Below are 19,381 nucleotides of genomic sequence, written 5' to 3'. Positions count from 1 at the left end.
TGCCTTTTTCCTTTCACTCTTGGATCATTTCCACTGTTTCTTGTGTTCTCACATCTACTTTATTGGTTTTCATCCTTGTTGCTAGAGAATACCCTCAAGTAATGTCCTTACATGTCTGAAAGTGTCTTTATTCTGCTTTCTTGATGGATCATTTGGGTATAAAAATCTAGGTCAAAATTATTTCGCATTAGAAATTTCTGAGGCAGTGCTCTGTCTTCTGCAGCTCAGAGTTTCTGAGTTCAGTCAGATTCTTCATTTTAGTCTGTTTTCCTCAAATCCTTTAGAATCTTTTCTTGGTGATTGTGTAATTTCACAAGATTTGCCTAGATGTTTTTTCATGGACCAGAAGGTAGGTCACTTCCTCTCATTTGTCACCTGGCTCCCTGTCTTATTTTGTAAATGTCCTTTATTTCTAATCTTTCCTTCTGGGCGATTTCACCACTGATGTGGATGGTTCATCCAATACCTTGGACAGACACTGTACTTCCTAGTCTCTTTGCTTGCTAGTAGAAACCCAGTTTTATTTGGGTATTTAGTGCTCATGTGTTTCATGGGCTTCCCCCCCCCAGACACACCCCCATTCCAAAGGGGGCAGTTTGTGAATGTGGCTCAGCCTAAAGCCAGCTGTTTTAGTTCCATTCTCCTTGCTCATGATTGGTTTCGAGATAGTGGCACGTGAGGGAAGTCTGTGGGGAGTCTGGTTTCCTTTAACATATGAGGGTATAGCCCTTCTTTTGGATGTTGTTATATGGGCTCATGATAGTCGGAGCTGCTACTGCCATCTTGGGTTGAAGAGAGTGAGTTGGGAATGACTCTCACCTCAAAATTGTCTAAAACTGAACTGATCTCCAGTCCTTTCCCCACCCCATTTTCCCCCTCCATCTTTGCAGTTGCTAAGGCCAAAAATGTTGGTGTTATCCCTAACTTTACCCTTTCACATCCCACATTTTATTGGAAGATCCTATCAGCTCCTCCTTCAAATTATATTTACAATTTTACTGCTTTTTCCTATTTACGCGCTGCCATTCTGGTCCATGCTACTACCGTTTCCTGCCTGGGTTGCTGCAATAGAGCAGTGCCTACCCAGGGAATTTCACTGGGGTTCAGCCAGACCTGTGGCCTATGGCAATCCATATTTGACATCACATTCACTTAGGATACAGGAGAGGAGGGACAGGAAAAACAGCTTACCAGCAGAGAAGGACAAATGGTCTTTTGGGGGGTGTCCTTGTAGCAGTGCAGAGAGAGAACAGCCCGGGGCACCTGGCTGGCTCAGTTGGTAGAGCATGTGACTCTTGATCCCAGGGCTGTGAGTTTAAGTTCTATGTGCAGCCTGGAACTTATTTTAAAATAAAAAATATGTATATAAAAAGAAAAAAAAAGGAACAGCCAGAGCTATTCTCTGTGCTTCTGCTTCCAGGTGAAGCTTAGGTGTGACTAATGAGGCTCACATGAATGGGTATGTAGCTAACGTGACTGAGGAGCACCATGTTCCACAAAAGCCATTATCTTATATGCATCCATGAGCATAGCTTCTAGGATTCCTACAAGGTACGTGCCCGATTGTGGGAGTCCCCACACTAAGAGCAGCCCAGAGTTACAGCCACTCTCCAGGTATTTTTAGTCCCGCTCAGTCCCAAGCAATGTACCAATGGGTCATTTTTACCATAAGCCATGTTGCCTAGTAACACAGCTGACATTCTGTGGTTTCTGACATTCATGGTTTCCTGGGGAACAGAGCTAGAAAGTTAACTGAATCCAAGAGCAATTTCTCCTGCTGGAAGACAAGGGTTTTTCTAACACTTCAGTCACAAAGAGCCTGCCACTGAGAGGTCCCCCACTGCTGGGCTTCTCCCCGTCCGCTCCTTCTCGGCACAGTGGCCAGAGCGCTCCTTTAAAACGTAGGACAATCACGTCCCTCTTCTGCAGACTGGTGACTCCCCGGCTCACTTAAAGCACATTTGTCTATAGGCCTTCCTTGAGTTAGTCCCTTATTACTTTTCTGATCCTTTTTTTCCCCACTATTGCCCTTGCTCATCGGCTGTCGTCACCTTTGTTCTTGCTCTGATGTGCCAGGCAGCTTTCTGCCTTAGGGCTTTTGTGTGGCTCTTTCCTGTGGCTGGAACACGCTCACTCCTGCTATCCACCTGGCTGACTCTTCCGTTCTTTGTTCACATGTCACCTTTTCAACACGCTGTATTCCATTTAAAAATTGCAACTCCTACCACGCCGAGCGCTTGACAGTCCATGATTCTTTTTTTCTTTTTTATAGCTTCTTTCACCTTTTCATACTCCATAATGATATGTATTGTTTATCGTCTCCCACTGTTAGCATGTAAGCTACAGGAGGGCAGCATTCTTCGTTGACATATTCTTCACTGACCTATCTCAGCTGCCTAGGACAGTGCCTAATAGTAATTTAATTTTCCTGTATATTTAATGATTTTATTTATTGTCAGCGCGAGTGCACAAGCAGGGGGAACAGCAGAGGGAGATGGAGAAGCAGGTTCCCCTCTGAGCAGGGACCCCGATGTGGACTCGATCCCAGGACCCTGGGATCATGACCTGAGCCGAAGGCAGACGCTTAACCGACTGAGCCCCCCAGGCGCCTCTGCATACAGATTTTTTTTTTAAAGATTTTATTTATTGGGGCGCCTGGGGGGCTCAGTCGGTTAAGCAACTGCCTTTGGCTCAGGTCATGATCCTGGAGTCCTGGAATCGAGTCCCACATCGGGCTCTCTGATCAGCAGGGAGTCTTCTTCTCCCTCTGACCCTCTCCCCTCTCGTGCTCTATCTCTTTCTCTCTCTCAAATAAATAAATAAAAAAAAAATCTTAAAAAAAATAAAAAAAAAGATTTTATTTATTTATTTGACAGAGACACAGTGAGAGACGAAACACAAGCAGGGGGAGTGGGAGAGGGAGAGGGAGAAGCAGGCTTCCTGCTGAGCAGGGAGCCCAATGCAGGGCTCGATCCCAGCACTATGGGATCATGACCTGAGCCGAAGGCAGATGCTTGTCGACTCAGCCACCAGGTGCCCCCTTGCATACAGAATTTTTAATGTGCTTTTGGATTATTTGGTAAATTTCCCCTTTGGGTTAGAGGTTATGAACGTTTTAGTAGACTTGACACATATAGCCCAATTATTTTCCAGGATCTTGTCAACCATACAGGAATGTATCTTTAAAAAAAAAAAATGCTTGGGGTGATTTAATTGAACTCTTACAATGTTCCCTAGTACTTTTCTAAATACTGGGTGACAGTAATTTATTTTCTTTATATGCCTGTGGAAAGGAGTTGCATACCCAGGATGGAAGTCAAGGAAGGTTTCGTAAATAATGGTAGTAGAACCCTCAGTATTAAATAGTGGGTGAATGTCTTGATTTAACTTAAACCTAAGAACTTGCCATTCTCAATCTTATCTGGATCATGGCCCCCTTTGAGAATCTAATAACTCTGGACCTCCCACTAGAAAATGCTTATGAACACATTTTTGTGCAGCTTACTGTATTGTAAATTGATTTATCACAGGCCACAGAAAACCCGTCTTTGCAAAGATTTTGATCTTGTTTTTTTGTTAAATTATTTGCTACATCCAGGGGAAAAAAAATCAAATTTTTGATAAATTAAACTTTATTTTCAGAAGTTAATTTTAATGGAAAGACCAGTTTATGATAAGTTGAAATTCTGGCATTGTCTTTGATATAGCTATACATGTGTTATTTTAAAAAAATTTCCAAACAATTGTACTTTTTTGTTTTAATGGCAACCAAAGCTGAAAACCTGTTTTGTAAGATGTGTGGGGACAATTGGAATCAGAGCCAGATCAGATTAAGACAAGAGGTTCCCCCCCCCATTAAAAATTAAAAAAAAAAATTATAGACATTATTCTCTATAAAGACTTAAGAGTTTTAGATTCACAGGAAAATTGAAAGTACAGAGATATCCTATGTTCCCCCTGCTCCTACTCATGTGTCCTCTCCCCTCATTATCAACATCCCCCGTGAGAGTGGTACATGTGTTACGGTTGATGAGCCCACATTGTCCCATCATAATTACCACAGTCCCCAGTTTAGAGTAGGATTCACTTTTGGTGTTGTGTATTCTATGGGTTTGGATAAATGTTTAATGATATGTATCCATCCTTGTGTCATGCAGAATATTTTCATTGCCCTATAATCCTTTGTGCTCTGCCTGTTCATTCCTCTTCCTTAAACCCCTGGCAACCAGTGATCTTTTTATTGCCTCCATAGTTTTGCCTTTTCCAGAATGTCACGCAGTTGAAATCATACGGTGTGTAGCTTTTTCAGATTGGCTTCTCTCACTTAGCATTATATATTTAAGACTCCTGTTTCCTGGCTTGATAGCTTATTTCTTTTTAGTGCTGAATGATATTCCATTGTCTGGATGGACCACAGTTTATCCATTCATCTACTCAAGAACATCTTAGTGGCTTCCAAGGTTTGGCAATTGTGAATAAAGCTGCCTTAGACTTATGTGTGCAGGTTTTTGTGTGGACATGTTTTCAAGTCCTGTAAATACTAAGGAGCACAATTGCTGGGTCATATGGTAAAAGTATGTTTAGTTTTCTAAGAAACCTCCAAACTCTTCCAAAGCAGTGGTTCCATTTTGCATTCCCACCTGCAATGAGTGAGAGAGTCCTAGTCACTTCACATCCCTTCCAGCATTTGTTGTCAACTGTTCCAGATTTTGGCCATTCTAATAGAAGCCTGGCAACATCTCATTTTAATTTGCATTTCCCTGTTGACATATGATTTGGAGCGTCTTTTCATATGCTTATTTGCAGTATGCATATTTTTGGTTAGGTGTTTGTTAAGGTCTTTGGCCCATTTATTTATTTGAGTGACAAAGACTACATGCATGTGTATGCGTGCATGCAGAGGGGGTGGGGAGGGGAAGGGAGAGAGAATCTCCGTGTGGGGGCTTGATCTCTTGACCCTGAGATCATGACCTGAGCCAAAACTAAGAGTCTGACACTTAATGGACGGAGCAGCCTGGTATCCCTTTGGCCCATATTTATATCAGATTGTTTTCCTATTCAGGTTAAAGATTTCTTTGTGTATTTTAGTTTCGATGAGCAATAATCGCACCTTGGATAAACCTCATTGGCTATGATACTGCCACTGCACAAAGCTCTTTGTGAATTTTAGATAACAGTCCTTTTTAGGGGTGTGTGTGCGTGTGCATGCACACGCATGCATATGTGTGTGTTTTGTAAATTTTTTTTCCCCAGGCGGTGGCTTGTCTTCCTATTCTCTTGACATTGTTTTTTGCAGAGTAGGCTTTCCATTTTAATTGAGTTAGTTATCAGTTATTTCTTTCATGGATTGTGCCTTTGGTATTTAAAAAGTCAAAAGTCAGTTTTCTCTTTTGTTATTTCCTAGATTTATAGTTTTGCATTTCACATTCAGGTCCATGATCCATTTTGAATTAATTTTTGTGAAGGGTTAAAGGTCTGTATCTAGAGTTCGTTCTTTCTTTTTTTTCATGTGGATGTCCAGTTGTTTCAGCCCATTTGTGGAAAAGACCATCTTTGCTCCATTGTATTGCTTTTGTTCCTTTGTCAAAGATCAGTTTGGCTGTGTTTAAGTGGGTCTGTTTCGAAATTCTCTATTCTGCTCCATTGATCTTCCCCAACATTATACTGTCTTGATTATCCTAGGTTTATGTTAAGTCCTGAAGTCGGATACTGTCAGTCTTCTGACTTTGTTCTTTTCCTTCAATATCATGTTGGCTATTCTGAGTCTTTTGCCTCTCTGTATAAACTTTACAGTCAGTTTGTTGATATCTACAAAATAACTACTAGGATTTTGATTGGGATTACATTGAATCTATAGATTAAATTGGGAAGAATTGACATCTTGACAATATTCAGTCTTCCTGTCCATGAACATGGAATATCTCTCCATTTAATTAGTTCTGTGATTTTGTTCACCAGAATTTTGTAGTTTTCCTCGTATAGATCGTATACACATTGTTAAAATTATACCTAATTATCTCATTTTTGGGTGATACTAATATAATTGGTATTTTTAATTTCAAATTGTTTGTCCACTGCTGGTATATAGGAACACAATTGGCTTTTATATATTAACCTTGTATCCTGCAACCTCGCTATAATTGCTTATTAGTTCAGGGTGTGTGTGTGTGTGTGTGTGTGTGTGTGTGTGTGTGTGTGTGTGTGTGTGTGTGTGTTCTTTTGGGTTTTCTATTTGGTGATCAGTCATATTATTTGCAAACAAAGACAGTTTTATTTTTTCCTTTCCAATCTGTATATAATTTCTTTTCTTTTCTTTTTTTTTTAAAGATTTTATTTATTTGAGAGAGAGAGAATGAGAGATAGAGAGCACGAGAGGGAAGAGGGTCAGAGGGAGAAGCAGACTCCCTGCTGAGCAGGGAGCCCGATGTGGGACTCGATCCCGGGACTCCAGGATAATGACCTGAGCCGAAGGCAGTCGCTTAACCAACTGAGCCACCCAGGCGCCCATCATTTATTTTCTTATTGCATAGCTAGGACTTTGAGTACAAAGTTGAAAAGGAGGGGTGAGAATGGACATCTTGCCTTGTTCCTGATCTTACTGGAGAAACTTACAGTTTTTTACCATTAAGTATGATATTAGCTGTAGTTTTTTTGTAGATAATCTTTATCAAGTTGAAGCAGTTGCCCTCCATTCCAATTTAATGAGCGTTTTTATCATGAACGGGTGTTGGTTCCTGCATCCATTGATATGGTCATGTGATTTTTCTTTTTTAGCCTGTTAATGTGATAGATTACATTAATTGATTTTCAAATGTCTTTTGATACTGCTGGCCTCATAGAATGGGTTAGTTAGGAAGTATTCCCTCTGCTTCTAATCTCTGAAAGTTATTGTAGAGAATTATTATAGTTCTTCCATAACTGTTTGGGAGAATTCACCAGTGAACACATCTAGGCCTAATGTTTTCAGTTTCAGAATAATAGTTCAATTAATTACTGATTGAATTTTGAAAAATAAGTATAGGGCCGTTCAGATTATATTTTCAAAGAATTAGTCCATTTCATCTAGGTTATTAAATTTGTGGGCATATACTTGTTCATAGTATTTATTTTTTTTTTAATGTTCATGGAATCTGTAGTGATGTCCCCTCTTTCATCTTTTTTTTTAATTTTATATATTTATTTGACAGAGAGACAGAGAGAGCACAAGCAAGGGGAGTGACAGAGGGAGAGGGAGAAGCATGCTGTCCACTGAACAAGGAGCCTGGTGTGGGCCCCTCCCCGCTTTCATTTCTGATACTAGTAATTTGTGTCCTCTCTCCTGTTTTTCTTAGCCAGCTTTTGGTTTCATTGATTTTTTGCTATTGATTTCATGTTTTCAGTTTCATTGATTTCTGCTCTAATTCTTCTTATTTCTTTCCTTCTGATTACTTTGAATTTAATTTGCTCTTTTTCTGGTTTTCTAAAGTGGAAACTTGGATTGCTGATTTTAGATCTTTTCTAATATACATATTTACTACTATAAATTTCCATCTAAGCACTGCTTTTGATGCATCCCACAAATTTTAAGAATTTTCATTTTCATTCAGTTCAAAATATTTTAAAATTTCTTTTGAGATTTCTTCTTTGACCATGTATTATTTAGAAGTATGTTCTTTAGGGATGCCTGGGTGGCTCAGGCAGTTAAACATCTGCCCTTGGCTCAGGTTACGATCCCAGGGTCCTGGGATCGAGTCCCACATCAGGCTCCCTGCTCAGCGGGGAGTCTGCTTCTCCCTCTGCCTGCTGCTCCCCCTGCTTGTGCTCTCTCTCTGTCTGACAAATAAATAAAATCTTGAAAAAAAAAAATGTGTTCTTTAATCTCACAAGTATTTTGTGATTTTTCCAGTTAGCCTTTTTTTTTCCAAGACTTATTTATTTGAGGGGGGGGGCATGAGCAGGGGGAGGGGTGGAGGGAGAAGCAGTCTCCCTGCTGAGCCTGGAGCCCCACATGGTGCTCCATCCCAGGACCCCGGGATCATGACCTGAGCTGAAGGCAGATGCTTAACCAACTGAGGCACCCAGGTGCCCCTCCAGTTATCTTTCTGTCATTGATTTCTGGTTGAATTCCACCATGAACTGAGAGTAGGCATTGCAGGATTTCTGTTCTTTTAAGTTCGCTAAGTTGTATTTTGTGGGCCAGATTGTGGTCTGTTTTGGTGAATGTTACATATGAGCTTGGAAAGAATGTGTATTCTGCTTTTGCTGAATGAAGTAGTCTAGGTATGTCAGTTATATCCAGCCTATTGATGGTGTTGTAGAGTTCAGCTATGTCCTTATTGATTTTCTGCCTGCTGAATCTGTTCATTTCTGAAAGAGCGGTGTTGATGTCTTCAACTATAATAGATTCATTTATTTCTCCTTGTAGTTTTATCAGTTTTTGCCTCATGTATTTTGATGTTCTATTGTTAGGCATATACACATTGAGGCTTGTTAGGTCTTGGAGAATTGACCCTTTTGTCATTATGTAATGGTCCTCTTTATCCTTAATAACTTTCCTTGCTTTTAAATCTGCTCTGTATGAAAGTAATATAGCTGTTCCATTTTTATTTTGATTAGTGTTAGCGGGTATATCTTTCACCATGAAGTTACCTTTTTTTTTTTAAAGTAAACTCCATGCCCAGTGTGGGGCTTGAACTCATGACCCTGAGATCTAGAATTGAGTGCTCTACTGACTGAGTCAGCCAGGAGCCCCTCCATGCAATTACTTTTAATCCATATGTGTCTTTACATTTAAAGTGGGTTTCTTGTAGACAGTCTGCCTTGCTTTTTGATCTACTGTGACAGTTCTCTTTCTTTTAATTGGTGCATTTAGACAATTAATGTCCAAACTGATTATTGCTGTAGTTGAATTAATAACTATCATATTTGTTACTGTTTCCTAATTGTGTGGCCTTGTTTTTTGTTCTCTTTTTTGGATTCTAATCCGTTTCTGCCTTTTATGTTTTTTTTTTTTTTTTTTTTTTAAGATTTTACTTATTTATTTGGCAGAGAGACACAGTGAGAGAGGGAACACAAGCAGAGGGAGTGGGAGAGGGAGAAGCAGGCTTCCCGCGGAGCAGGGAGCCCGATGTGGGGCTCGATCCCAGGACCCTGGGATCATGACCTGAGCCGAAGGCAGACGCTTAACGACTGAGCCACCCAGGCACCCCGCCTTTTATGGTTTTAATTTGAACATTTTATAGATTGTTTTTCTCTTCTCTTAGCTTATTGTACTTCAAAAAAATTGTTTTTAGTCATTGCCCTAGAGTTTGCAATATACATTTACAACGAATCCAAATCCACTTTCAAATAAGACTATATTATTTCATGGGTAGTGCAATTACCTTATAATAAAATAATCCTAATTCCTCTCACCCTTCCCTTTTCTTTTTCATTCATTTCATTTATATAAGCATATATAATCGAATACATTGTTACTAGTACTTTGAACAAACTGTTGTTAGCTCAATTAAGAATAAGAAAAAGTTTTAATTTTACCTTCCCTTACTCCTTCTTTGATGCTCCTCCTTTATGTACATTAAGAGGTCTATGGGCAACAAATTACCTTGGTTTTTGTTTGAGAAAGTCTTTATTTCTCCATCATTTCTAAATGATGATTTTGCAGGGTACAGAATTCTAGATTTTTTTTCTGTCAGTATATTAAATATTTTACTTCACTCTTCTTGCTTGCATGGTTTCTGAGACGTCAAATGTAATTCTTATATTTGCTTCTCCATAGGTAGGGTGTTTTCTTCCCCCTCTGGCTTCTTTCAGGACTTTTTATTTTTGATTTTTCTGCATTTTGAGTGTGATATGCCTGGTTGAAGTTGTTGTTGTTTTTTTTTTTTTTTTTTTTTTTTTTGGCATTTATCCTGCCTGGTGGTCTCTGAGTTTCCTAGATCTGTAGTTTGGTGTCTGGCATTAATTTGGAAAAATTCTCAGTCATTATTTCAAATATTTCTTCTGTTCTTTCTTCTAGTATTCCTATTATGTATATGTGACCTATTTTGTAGTGTCCTACATTTCTAGGATATTTTTTCCAGTCTTTTTTCTTTTCAGTTTTCTTTTTTTAAAGATTTATTTTAGAGAAAGAGAGCACGAGCGCATGCGCAGGGGCAGGGCAGAGGGAGAGAGGGTCCTAAACAGACTTCTTGGTGTGTCTGGCTGGCTCAGTCCGTAGAGCACGCAACTCTTGATGTCAGGGTTGTAAGTTCGAGCTTCATGTTGGATGTAGAGATTACTTAAAAAAAAAAAAAAAATCTTAATAGTTCAGGTTTTCTTACCCTGGCACTGATCTCCGTGGAAGTTTCTATTCCATTAATTTATGATTCTCTGTATTTGTCTGTTTCTTCAATTCTGGGAGTAGTGATTTGCCCTATGACCTCACTTTTTTTATGCATCTAGGAAGAGTTTTGCATTTTCAGTTTTTGTTAGGATGAAGTGGTAACTTCTAGAGGTATTATTTGCTGAGGTGCAATGCTGGGGGCGGTGAAGATTTGGGGGGGATGTATTAAGAGCTGAGTTTGAAGTCTTATTTGGTGTCCAAATGGATGATTAAATTTTTGAGGTTCATGCTCAGGAGAGAGAATGGGGCTAGAGATACCATCTATATGCTGACAAATCCCAAGTTTGAATGTAAGGCCTTGAGACTGGATAAGTAAGGTCACTTAGAGGTAAATGTCAGTGGGTAAGAGGGCAGGGACTGACCCTGTGCTCTCCAATGTTCTGAGGTGGGAAAGAGGCAAAGGAATTGTAGCTCATAAGGAAGAAGAAGAAAACCAGCAGTGTGGCATTTTGCAATCCAAGTGAAGGTCTTTCAAAAAGGAGGAAGAGAAATGTTGCTGTAGTGTCAATTCACATGAGGCCTGATACTGACCTTTAGATTTCCCGAAGTGTGGAGGTCAATAGTGACATTGACAAGCAGTCCTATGGAGTGGAAGGTAAAAAGCCGTGGAGTGGATAGAAGAAAAAATAGGACAAAGAAGGGAAGCGAGTGAAATACTGCATAGAGGCAACTATGTGGGTGACTTTTATTATAAAAGGGATCAAAGAGATGCTGTAGTCACTGACAGGGGTTTTGTGATCAAGGGCGGTAAATGATCTGGTCACCAATTCTAGTATGTGTGTATATGGGGCTTTCCCATACCACCAAGCAATTCTTAGATACCTGCTGGGTGTCCTACAATTCATCTCAATTCTGACACTACCTGGAGATATCATCAGATCCTACAATTTAAGGGCTGAGTCCCATAAGACCATCTCCACTCCCCTCTCCCCCCAACCCCCAAAGACACACTTCAGACACCAGTCCAGGTTGTCAACCTGTGCTCCTGGACCTATTGGCTATAGATTAGAGGTTCCAGCAAATTCCTCCTCAGGTTCAATTCATTTGCTGGAGTGGCTCACAGAACTTGAAGAAACATTTTACTTACTAGGTTACTAATTTATTATAAAACTGGGCGACAGCCAGATGGAAGAGATGCTTAGGGCAAGGTATGGGGAAAGGGTGCAGAGCTTTCATGCCCTTGAGTGTGCCACTTTCCCCACATCTGCACGTATGCAACACAGAAGGTCTCCAGACAGATCCCGTCCTTTTGTGTTTTTATGGAGGTTTCATTACACCGGCATGACGATTTTTGTCTTTGGCCATTGGCGATTGATTAAACCTCCAGCCTCCCCGCTGACGCGACGTGAGGGGCTGGGATGACACTGAAGGTTCCAACCCTCTAATCACAGGTTGGTTCTCCTGGCAACTAGTTCTGATCCTTGGGTGTGGTCCAAAAAGTCACCTCATTAACAACAAAAGACACCTTTAAGGCTGTCATCACTTAGGAAATTGTAAGGGTTTTGGGAGTTCTGTGCCAGAAATGGGACAAAGACCAAATATATATTTCTTGTTACAAATCACAGTGTCATCGGAGGGCTCTTTTTGTCCTTCCCTTAAGGTGGGGATCATTACAGAATGTTTGTATGCTGGTGGGCATGGTCCTTTGGGAAGGGAGAAAAAAGATGTGGATTTTTGTCAGCTTGAAACCAATATTCTGTTTTAAAAATGGTTTGGAGATTGTTGGTGTTAGGTTGAGTTTTCTCTACCCCACCCTCTTTAGGGAACCTTTATAATTTTATTTTTCTCTTTTGGCTTGCTTAATCTTATTGTGTATCTTGACAGATTTTTATCTTTCACATTTCTGGTAAATAGTGATTATTAGGAAGTTGAACCAATTGTGTATAAAAAAATGTAAAAGACATTTAGCGGGGAATGTGTTTCCTAAGACCCATTGTTTACCACAAAAAGGAAACCACTGACTTCGTATTACATCAGTGAAGATAAAATTATTTTGTGAACACAGTACTTCTTTTATGAGTAATATTTTTCATACTGTGCTCAAAAGAAATTACTTTATGAAAACAATAAGTTAATGGGAATTGTAGGCTTTGTTACAAGTAGAAATTTATTTAGAGAGCCCTTAAACAATCAGATTTTGCTTCATAAGATTTTAAATTCTTCTAATTGTGGAGTTACTTGCTATAATTTAACTTATGAAAAAATATAGTTTAAGCAGCTTAAATGTTAGGTATTTAATTCTTAATTTCTTGAAATGTGATAAAAGTTTTAGCTAATTTGAAGGAGAAAATATAGCAATACAGGATGGTAGGAATATTTACTTTAATTCTGAAGCAGAAGAAGGAAATCAAATTACTGTAAATATAGCTAATATTATAGTGAGAATATATTTTAGGTGTAAGTAGACCATACATCATCACCTTGTATCTCCCCTTCTGTTTTAAACTCATGCTTCGTAGAAAAGTCCTCAGGTAAATTTTGATAGAAACAACCAAATTCTGGAAGCAATCTCGTTCTTGATCTCCCAAAGCACTTTTCTTTTGACTGCTGTGATTCAGTGACCCCTTACACTTGGCTTTCTGTGATGTGTGCATTTGCCTCCCCTCTTTGACAATGTTTTAATCACTTTTGTATCTCCCTAGCCGCTCAGTAAACATTTTAATTAAAAAAAACCCCGAATTTATAGAACATAGGGTTGTTATACTAAATTTGGGGTCATTGAGGACAAGCCTCCTTGGACTTTTCAGTTGGAATTTTATCCTCTACCCCTGCCCTCCCCTGCCTTCCACCTCCCATTCCTGCTGGGCAGAAATATCTCTATAAATATATCTTTGGCAGTAATAAGGTCTCCCAAATTCTGAATATCTAAGAAATGTACCTGTGGAAAAGCATCTCAGAAAAGCCAGAGATTGTAAGGTGTTTAGATTTTAAACTATGTTGTATAATAGACACAACTTTGTTATACAACTGTGACCCTTGCGCTTTCCAACTTTATTTGGTCTACATATAATTTGCACATAAGGAGAGAAATGTATATGTGGATATATGTCAGATAGTGATAACTTCTATGATAAAAACAAAGTGGGAATAGGAAAGTAACATAGGAGGCCTACCTAATACTGCGTGGTCTCCTGAGCCTTCTTTTTCCTTTACCAATTGGGAATAATAATAACCCTACCTCCTCAGGGTCGTGTGGACTTAATTGTCTGCAAAATGCACCTAGCAGAATGCCTGGTATCATACCAGATTATCCACTACGTGTTATTTTCCTTTTCCCTTTCTTTTTGTAGTTTGAGTCCTCTAAATCTCCAGGGTACAGGGAATGTATAAACCATGAGTTTAAACTAGAATGTATTTAAACCATGTCCTTTGTGTGGTTTTGAAATTCTTGTTGAAAAGGTAAATAAGATGAATGAACCTTGAGGATATCATGCTTTGTGAAATAAGCCAGTCACAAAGGACAAATCCTGTGTGATCCCACTCCAGTGAGGTCCCCAGAGTAGACTCCTAGACAGAGAAAGTAGAATGCTTGTAACCAGAGGCTGGGAGAGGGAATGGGAAGTTAGTGTTTAATGGTCACAGAGTTTCAGTTTTGCAAGATGGAGAGTTCTGGAGATGGATGAATGGTGGTGATGTTTGTGTAACAGTGTGAATGTACTTTAATGTTACTGAACTGCACACTTAAAAATGGTTAAGATGGTAAATTATATGTTAGGTATATTTCACCACAGTTCTTAAAAAAAACATAAATGATGAAACTCCTGTTTTTGGTATGCCTTGCCTTTTGTATTTTTGGTAGATATTACTGAATCGAGTTGTCTCCCCCACTTTTTATTGAGATATAATTGACATACAACACTAAGTTTAAGGCATGCAGCATAATGACTTGACATATACTGTGACATGATTATGAATCAAGTTGCTCTTGACTAAATAATGAAGTAGTGGGTTACTGTTCTTACACCATGAATCTGTATGAGATTCCCATCCATTGAAAACTATTGATTATCAGAAATTTTCATCATCTTAACTTTCAGAGGTATCAAACCTTGAACTGTTGCTTTTAGGGCAAAGAGTGTATGTAATATGGCTGGAAAATACAATTTTTTGTTTTGTATGTCAATTTGAAAAATATTTATAGAGCACTTACTCTGTTGAGTGAATAACAGTAACCACGTTTGTTGAGTGATACATGCTGGCTCTTAGTTTATACTTAATAATACTTATTATAGTTGTAGCACTTTATGATCTTTACAAAATAGTCCTTGAAGGTGTGACGGTTGAGAAATCCAGTGCTCGAGTTGGAGAAGTGATTTTCTACTTTAGAAATGATTTTAGAGGAATTTCAGTGCATAACGAAGAGTGGACATTCTAGATGGAAAAAAAATATGGGTGTAGGAATGGGATATGTTTGCACAGAGCGGAGTTCAGCCTGACTGTAGTCTAGAGAATATTAGGGAGATGTGCTAGCGGTTTCCTTTCTGCCATTAGGATCTTGACTTTGAGGCTAATAAATTTCTGGACTTTATTCTGTAGGAATTAGGAGTACCACTGTATATTACCAAGCCAGAGAATTTTGTGATCACAGTTGTGCATTTGGCAGCAATCTCTGAGGTGCATTGGAGTAGTGAGAGAGGGGAGGTCAGATGCAAGTTAGAATGGGCACTTAGAATTCTTTTGAAGTCATTAGGAAGAGTATTTTAGTATTTAGTGTTGGGGTCAGAGTGCAAGTGACTGGAAATCGAGGACAAGTTGATAGGTGAGAAAGAAGAGGCACAAATGTGTGCTAAGAGGAAATCAAGAGGAGTCTATGGTGCATGAATATAAGTGAGAAATTTTTTTTTTTTTGCTTAATGGTCATCTGAATATGTAGGTCAGATGTAAGTGTAACTTTGAAAAGGGAGGATTTGGAGAACCTAAGAGCATAGGAAGAGGGATTTCAGCACTCTTGAATTGAATTTGAAGAGTTTACATTGGGCATCCTCTTTTATAAGAGACAAGTTATCTGTAGAGTTCAAGACTGTGGTGGGCCTGGGAGCTTAAAGGGTAGAGAAGTTTCAGCGTCTCTAAGACAACTCAGTAGGGTCAACCATCACTCTTTAGAGCATGAGATAGATTGGTAGGAATAGTGGTGTACTTTGTCGGTCTTTTATAGAGTAGGCTTTCTCTCTTATACAATATTGGTTGTATAATCAACCGGTAGTTGGGTTGGTTACACAGAAAATTTGTTTAAAGTGAGGAATCACAAGAAAGATACATACCTTAAATATTTCATTATTGAAAAGTATAAAATGCTTATACATCATCATTTGTATAACTCAGGCCTTCTCTTTAGGATATTTTTTAAGGAACTTGGCTTTTTCAAATCATACAGCTTAATTTTCAGAGACACAGCATTTTCTTTGCACTCATATTTTTGATGTAATATTTAAATTACATAATTATTGCAAATACAGTTGGCATAAACAGATTTTGGGGCAGATGTAGTTTACTCTTGGTAAGCATGCAGCTCAATTGTTAGGGGAAAAAAATAAGACGGTGTAACACAGAGGATTCCCTGCCTCCCCCAAGAGGAAATTGAAACTTGAAAGTTCTGGTTCATTTATGGTTTAGGATTAGCAAGAGTTCTGTTTTAGCTTGAATCCAATGCCTTTCCCATTATATAGTCTTGGAAGGTGATAAGGAATAATATGGGAAATATTGGTTAGTGATGAAGAAGCTACAGACTACATATACATTTTTTTAATATAGCAACTTCATTAAGATATAATTCACATACCATGCAAATCGCCGAAGTGTACAATATTCACAAAATTGTGCAGCCATCACCACAGTTGATTTTAGAACATCTTCAGCATCCCCAAAAGAAACACTGTACCGATTAGCAGTCATTCCTCCTCTCCCCCCACCCCGCTCTAGTCAACCACTAATCTATTTTCTCTGTATGTAGATTTGTCTATTCTAGGCACTTCGTATAAATAGTATCACGTAATATGCGGCCTATGTGGCCTTTTGTGATTAGTTTCTTTTACTTAGCGTAATGTTTTTAAGATTCATCTATTTTGTAGCGTGTATCAGTACTTCATTCCTGTTTGAGGCAGAAATATTCCGTTGGATGGGATATACCACATTTTATTTATCCATTCATCAGTTGATGACATTTGTATTGTTTCTGCCTTTTGGTTATTACAAATAACCCTACTGTGAACATTTATATACATATTTTTGCATGTATGTATCTTGTCATTTCTCTTGGTATATAACCAGGAGTGGATTGCTGGGTCATGTGTAACCGGTTGTTTCCTATATTTCCCTTTTACAAATAATCCCACAACAGTCCTGCTGTATGCTTGATTTTGTGAGTGTACAAGTATATCTGTAGGAGAATGTCCCAGAAATAAGATTGTTGGGTCAAAGGATAAATTCATTCTTAATTTTGTAGATATTGACATTATCACCAGCAACAGAAAGTGCTTATTTCTTAGGGTACTTTAGGGTGTACCTTTTGAAATAAAGGCAGTTCTAGGGTTATTACCCCAAGTCCCATAAGGTATATGTCCTCAAGTACTAGGGGAGCACTCTTACGATGATTGCTCTTGTGTCATTAAGAAACAGTTAATTATGTTTAGATGGTAAGGAAATTTATAATACATTTGAGAAAGATGTTGTGGGTAGCAAAAATCTTTAGATCCTTCAAAAGACTAATTCTCATTTTGTTTTCTCTCTCCAGATAGTCTTTCCCTTTGTAGTTGAGATTTTTATACAAGAAAGTTCTTCTCGTCTAGATTCTCAATGATAAAAACTAATTTCAACAATGATATTCTATGAAAACTGCTAAAATGTTACAACTTCTGTTTTAAACATGGGTATTACTAATAACCAACCATATTTCTTTCCTTTTTTTTTTTTTGTCTTCCAGCCTTTAACATTCCATATTCTGCTTTGTACATGGTGAATCACTACTGCTTTGCACCAGTGAGCCCACTTGTGTGCCTATAAAGTACAAGCTCCAGATTGAAAAAGCTTCTAGATGGATCCTTTCCAAAATTGGTGTCTTTTCTACAAACTCTGTGCCTCAACAACCTGTTCTAAGTGGTAAGGATATGTACGTTTTATTTTTTCTATTTATTTTTTAAAGAAAGATTTTATTTATTTGAGAGAGAGACAGCACGAGGGGGAGGAGGGGCAGAGGGAGAGGGACAAGTGGACTCCCCGCTGAGCCTGACTCGGGACTCCGTCCCTGGACCCTGAGGTCATGACCCGAGCTGAAGCCAAGAGCCAGACGCTAAATGGACTGAGCCACCCCGGCACCCCAAGGATATGTACTTTTTAACAGAATAATAGAAATTTGTGAAAACAATTTTTTTTGAGGGGGGGATTGTCTTCCCCTTTATTGTGCCTTCTCTTCTCACAGATGAGTAATACCTGCATTTGTTTTGCTAATTTTTAAAAATCACATCTAAAAATAGCAGCAACATCAGATTTTTGGAGGCTTCAAAACATTCTTTCCATGTGAGATTCTAGGTCCAGTATAGTATCTGATATTTACAAAGAATATAAAAATATATAAACAACTGTGTGTATACGTTATGTACTCTATATGTACTCTATTAATCCCTTATTGGTAGATTGAGTAGTTCATCCTGTTACTGTCTTTTCCTATCTATTTAGGTACGTTGAGTCCACTGGGTCAAGAACATTGTCTTACTTCCTATTGATGTACATTATGTAGTTACATATTTATGGAGATAAGAGAGGTGTGTGATGCCAACTCTTCTTTTTTTAGCCTGGTACTATGTGTGCCTTTTCATATTCTAACAGTTTTTGGAAGCATAGATGCTAGTTAAGCCAACATGTTTTTTGAACATCTCTGAGATTTACTCAATACATTTTTGGCTGGGTGGGGGTGGGGCGGGGCAGAGGCATAAAATTGAGCAGAACCAGTTGCTGTTATAGGAGATGTTTAAAAGAAAATTATTGAAGTAGGCTTATTTTGAGTGTTAGTCAACAAATATTTACCAAATGCCTGCTCTTGATGCGTGGAAATATATAACAACATTTAGCATTGTAGAGAAGGAAGTCATCAAATGGAACCATGGCGTTAGGTGAGGATGCGAGGTAGGGAGGTTGAGTGCAGAATGGGGCACATTTTAGCCCTCATTCTAATCATTAATTGCATGGTGTTTTTGAGTGCAAGTTAATTAGCCTTAGTAGAGCTCAGTTTTCTCATCTATGAAATGAGTGAATTAAACTAAATGATTTTTAAGGTGTTTTGGTGCTTTCATACATCTAACACTTTTATGATTGTAAGGAACAAATTGGTAGATTGTTGGTTTTTTGAGGATACCTTTCTTCTGTAACCCCTTTGATAGATTTTTAGACTATATTCTTTGAATTACGGAGTTCCAATAAGGCTTCCACTAACGAACATTTTTCAGTTAATCATTTTGTTTCGATGTCTTTTATTTTTTTCCACATTTTTATTCTTCTCTTGACCTCCGGAATTTTCCATTATTTGACCCTGATATTCCCTTTCTGTCTCTTGTATCATGTTGGTGACTCTCATCATGCTTCTTTGATCTGCCTAGCCTCCATCATTTTCACCTTACTAATTTTCCAAGATCACTACATCTTAGACCAGAGCTTCCAGTCCTGGGCCCCTTACACATACAGATAACCTTTTGAAATAAGCTTGGGAGAAGGGTGTGATTCTTTGGCAGGTAGTTGAAACCAGTTAGTTAATCAGCATTTGTTCACTGGGACTGGAGCCCCAAAATTCCACGTACTGCTCACCCTCTACCCTTCTCACCTTAGACTTCACCATCACCTGGAACACTTCTGTTTCTGAGGTTTTGGAAAGTTTCCTGTCATGATCATTACCCTCTGTTACATCCCACTTCTCAAATCTGTTCTTAGCCTTTATTATGACTTGCAGTTTCTTGGCATTTTTTTGTTTTTCTAACCACGTGAGCTATTTCCTAGCCTCATTAGCTTTCCTCTTACCCAAACTCCATGATC

General features: G+C 38.6%; 1 protein-coding gene and 1 pseudogene across 11 annotated transcripts in view; one reads left to right on the top strand and one right to left on the bottom strand.

The window, feature by feature from the left end:
• FRYL (FRY like transcription coactivator) overlaps positions 1 to 19,381 on the top strand; it is a 251,574-nt gene that overhangs the window by 20,183 nt on the left and 212,010 nt on the right. For 10 of the 11 annotated variants that reach the window (XM_027600445.2, XM_027600454.2, XM_027600452.2 and 7 more), the window contains exon 2: positions 17,283 to 17,458. The gene's annotated coding sequence lies outside the window, so the exon portion shown is untranslated. Of the gene's footprint in view, positions 1 to 17,282; positions 17,469 to 19,381 lie in introns of all 11 variants that reach the window. The other variant, XM_027600444.2, reaches the window with a different exon arrangement.
• On the bottom strand, positions 5,032 to 5,155 carry LOC113926021 (annotated as a pseudogene).

Source organism: Zalophus californianus, chromosome 2 (genome assembly GCF_009762305.2).
Source record: "Zalophus californianus isolate mZalCal1 chromosome 2, mZalCal1.pri.v2, whole genome shotgun sequence".
In the NCBI taxonomy this organism is placed as follows: Eukaryota; Metazoa; Chordata; class Mammalia; order Carnivora; family Otariidae; genus Zalophus; species Zalophus californianus.
This window is presented reverse-complemented; position numbering and strand designations above follow the sequence as displayed.